General features: G+C 37.2%; 1 non-coding gene across 1 annotated transcript; it reads left to right on the forward strand.

Annotated features, from left to right (window-relative positions):
* Positions 1-3,795: 3,795 nt before the first annotated feature.
* LOC136396460 (U6 spliceosomal RNA) lies at positions 3,796-3,902 on the forward strand. Its single transcript, XR_010749747.1, has one exon. It is a non-coding gene; the product is annotated as a U6 spliceosomal RNA (small nuclear RNA).
* Positions 3,903-5,081: the final 1,179 nt, after the last annotated feature.

Below are 5,081 nucleotides of genomic sequence, written 5' to 3' on the forward strand. Positions count from 1 at the left end.
CCATGTGCAACTAAGCCCAGCAGAGGCAGCCACAAACTGTGGATTGCTTATAGTTCCAAAAAGGTTGCTGAGGCCCAATCATGGGCAGTGTCTTATACTGGTGTGCACCACGTTCCCTCCTAAGAGGCCCAGAACCAACACATCTAGTGCCCAGCTACAGACAACATCTACAGGAAGACCCAAAGAACATTATCAAAAGGGGAAGCTTGGAAGGCTTCAAACCCAGCTGAGGAAAATTGCACTATCTGTAGTCAGCACCTGCACAACACCTTGCAAGCATTATACAAGATAGAGTCTCAAAGTCAGCCAGAACAAGTCCCAGGTATCCTACCCCACTGAGCTAAGTTCCACAAGGGGAAGAGAGAGAGGCTTAGATCTCAGACATTCAAAGTGTCAGGACCTTAGAGCCTACTGTTGGGACTGGATCAGGGGCTTAACCACCATCTGGGGGGAAGGTCACAATCAGCACTAGAGGAGACTCTCTTAATCTTCCTCCCTGAGGCCAGGTGCTCCTCAGCTCAAACAATTTCTGCAGAGGGGACAGTAGGCCTATCCATCCTGAACCTGCTGCTCACCTCTCTAGGGAAAAGCAGAATTGGAGTATTCACCAGTGGCTGAGGGATTAAGCTCTGGACTAGGGGAAAATTTCCCCATACTGAACTCCTGACCTAGAGAACTCCCAAGTAGGAGATACTAGTAACCCTGTTCTCATGACCTCAGCGCCCTAACCCAGCAAGCTTGCAACCTGTGGAAGGGTTGGTTGGGTGAGGCCAGCCTGAGGCCACACTACAGTCTTTCTAAAGAAGTCTCTGTGGCAAGACCAGGCAGCTGCAAGAGGTGAAGAAGCTGAAAAGTGGAGGTGAATTGTAAAGAACTTGGGCCCTTTTACAACACTGCTGTCAGCTCTAACCAAATAAAAGTCAATCCTTATACACAGGATGGTCCCTCCCAGCTACACTCAAATACAGAAAACTCAGATACAAACAGTGAACAGAGTGATAGCTTCAGACAGGTAGCCCATGGTGGGTTACAAATCACATCTGACATCAACCCATACCTGAACTCCACAAAAGAGGACCCAGAACCAACACAACTGGTAGTGGGTAGAAAGCCAAATCAACACAAGACTCAACTAGCTACACATTGGCACACCCAATAGAGGATTCCAGCAAGCACCAGACCTGGCTAAGAATAACTATGCCTGAGAGGACAGACATTGCACAGCATCTAATACACATGATCAAGGTTGACCCTTAAAGCCATTCAGCCTGAAAGGTTAACTACACCCACAAAAGGGCCAACAGCATCCACTCACCTACAACAGGAGAACAAATATAACTCTCAAGAAACATTTCTAGAACTGTTCAGGTGGCGGAAAGTTAGTACCATTAAGCCCATCTTTCTGATAAAGACATCACAACAAATTCAGGAATTAGAGCAGAGTTACCTAATGCCCAGACAAAATGGGCGACAAAGAAATACTTCCCAAAAGAATCAACATGATAAATTCCCAGAAAAATAATGAAATATAACGAAAGCAACTAAACTATCAGATGCAGAGTTTAAAATAATGTTTATTAGGATACTCAAAAATCTTAGTGTAAGAATGGATGATCACAGTGAGAACTTAAGAGACAGTAAGCATTAAAAAGGACACTGAAACCATTAAAAAGAACCCCACTCAGAAATGGCAGGCACAATATCTAAAATGAGGACCACACTAGAAGGAATCAACAGTGGGCTGGACGAAGCAGAGAATCAAATCAGTGATTTAGAGGACAATACAAAGGTTAAGAATGGAAGCAGAGCAGCAAAAAGAAGAGAGGTACAAGAGGGCTGAGGAAACTCTAGAGAACTTGTTTGAAAAAAATAACAGCCAAAAACATTGCTAAATTGATGAAGAAAAATGTCACAAAAGTTCAAGAAGCACAGAGAGTTCCATTAAAGGTGAACCCAGCCTGACTAGGCAGCGGTGCAGTTGATAGAACATCAGACTGGGATGTGGAGAACTGAGGTTTGAAACCCCAAGGTCATCAGATTCAATGTGGGCTCATCTGACTTGAGCACAGGCTCACCAGCTTGAGCATGGGGTCACTGGCTTGAGCATAGTATCATAGACATGACCCAGTGGTCACTGGCTTAAGCCCAAAGGTTGTTGGCTTGAAGTCCAAGGTCACCACTTGAGCCCACGGTCACTAGTTTGAGCAAGGGATCACTCATTCTACTGTAGTACCCCCCCATCAAGGCACATATGATAAGGCAATCAATGAACAACTAAGGAGCTGCAAAAAAGAATTGATCCCTCTCATCCCTCTCCCTTCCTTTTTGTCCCTTCCTACCTGTCCCTTTCTCTGTCTCTGTCACACACACACACACACATACACATAAAGATAAACCCAAAGAGACCTATACCAAAACACATCATAATTAAAATACAAAGTTAAAGGACAAAGAAAGAATACTAAAAGCAGCAAAAGACAAGTAATTAATTATCTACAAATGATCTCCCATAAGGCTAACATCTGATTTCTAAAGAGAAATATTTTAGGCCAGATGAATTGGCAAGAAATATTCAAAGTTATGTAAAACAAGAACATACTACCAAGACTATTCCATCCAGCAAAGCTATCATTTAAAATTGAAGGAGAAATAAAGAGCTTCCCAGACAAAAAAAGAAAGAAAGAAAGAAAGAAAGAAAGAAAGAAAGAAAGAAAGAAAGAAAGAAAGAAAGGTAAAGTAGTTTATTACCACTAATCCTGTATTGCAAGAAATGTTGAAGGGTCTGCTATTAGAAGAGGAAAGAAAAAAGATATATAGAGATGATAGTAAGTTTAAAGGATAAAATAATAAGTGCATATCAATAATAACCTTAAAAGTAAATAAATTAAATGCAGCAATCAAAAGACATAAGATAGCTGAATGAAAAAGACAATATGACTCATATACATGAGGTCTACAAGAGATATCCCTCAGAACAAAAGACACACATAGACTGAAAGTGAAGGGATGGAAAAAATATTTCATGAAAATGGAAAGAAAAAAAAAAAACTAGGGTAGCAATACTTATTTATATCTGACAACATAGTCTTTAAAACAAAGGCTATATAGTAAGGAACAAAGAAGGTCACTACATAATGATAGAGGGAACAATCCAAGAAAGGGGATATAATTATTGTAAATACTTATGCATTCAATATAGAAACACCTAAATATATAAAGCAGAATATGATGGACATAAGGGTGAGGTTAACAGCAATACTGTAATAATAGGGAATTGTAACACCCTACTTACATCAATGGGCAGATCTTTTAGAAAGAAAATCAACAATGAAACAGTGGCCATAAATGACATATTAAATCAACTGGATTTAATTGATATCTTCAGAACATTTCATTCCAAAGCAGCAGAATATACATTCTTTTCATGTTCCCATCACACATTCTCTCGAATAGACCACATGTTAAGACACAAAACAAGTCTCTATAAATTTTAGCTGATTGCAATCATATCAAGCATCTTCTCTGACTACAATGGCATGAAACTAGAAATCAACTACAATAAAAAAACTGAGAAATATTCAAACACTTGGAAGTTAAATAACATGTTATTAAATAACAAACTAGTTAACAATAAGATCAAGGAAGAAATAAAAAATGTCCTTGAAACACATGAAAATGAACATACAACTACCCCAAATCTATGGGACACAGCGAAAGCAGTCCTGAGAGGGAAGTTCATAGCATTACAGGCATACCTCAAGATGTAAAAAAATCTCAAATAAAAAAATCTAACCCGTGCTCACTTTGGCAGCACATATACTAAAATTGGAATGATACAGAGAAGATTAGCACGGCCCCTGCGCAAGGATGACACGCAAATTCGTGAAGCGTTCCATAAAAAAAAAAAAAAATCTAACCCTACACCTAAAAAAAACTAGAAAAGAAACAACAAGCAAAGCCCAGAGGAAGTAGAAGGAAGAAAATAATAAAGATCAGAGCAGAAATAAAAGACACGGAGGCCAATATATATATAATATTATATATATATATATTTATATATATATATATATTTATATATATATATATAAATATATATATATATATAAAAGATCAACCAAACCAAGAGCTGGTTCTTTGAAAAGGTAAACAAGATTGATAAACCTTTAAACAGATCCATCAAGAAAAAAAGGGAGAGGACCTAAATAAATAAAATCAGAAATGATAGAGAGAAGTAACAACTGATACCACAGAAATACAAAGGATTGTGAGAAAATACTATGTAGAACAATATGCAAAAATTTGGACAACCTCGGTGAAATGAATAAAATCCTAGAAACATAAAATTTTCAACTGAATATGAAAGAATCAGAAAACTTGAGCAGACCAATTACAACAAATGATCTGAAACAGTTATTTTTAAAAAATTCCAATAAACAAGTCCTAGACTGCATGGCTTCACAGGTGAATTTCACCAAACATTCAAAGAAGAACTAACACTTATCCTTCTTAAGATATTACAAAAAATTCAAGAGTAAAGAAGACTTCCAAGTGCATTTTACGAGGCATGCATTATTCTAATTCCAAAACCAGGTAAAGACACTAAAAAGAAAGAAAACTATAGACTAATATCCTCAATGAACATAGATGATAAAATTCTCAGCAAAATATTAGCAAACCAAATCCAACAATATATTAAAAAGATTCTACATCATGATCAAGTGAGAGTTATCCAGAGAGGCAAGGCTGGTACAATATTTGCAAATCAATAAACATAATTCATCACATAACAAACAAGAAAAGGACAAAAATCACACAATAATATCAATAGATGAGAAAATTATTTAAGAAAATAGAGCACCCATTTATTATTGAATATCTTAATCAAGTAGGAATACAAGTAACATTTTGACATAATAAAGGCCATATATGAAAAACTGACAGCCAACATCATACTCAATGTCAATGGGAATAATTAAAGGAAATTACTATAAGATCAGAAACAAGATAGGGTGTCCCATTTTACCACTCTTATTTAATACAGTGATGGAAGTCTTTGCCACAGCAATCACACAAGAGGAAGA

This window comes from Saccopteryx leptura, chromosome 2 (assembly GCF_036850995.1).
Source record: "Saccopteryx leptura isolate mSacLep1 chromosome 2, mSacLep1_pri_phased_curated, whole genome shotgun sequence".
Lineage (NCBI taxonomy): Eukaryota > Metazoa > Chordata > Mammalia > Chiroptera > Emballonuridae > Saccopteryx > Saccopteryx leptura.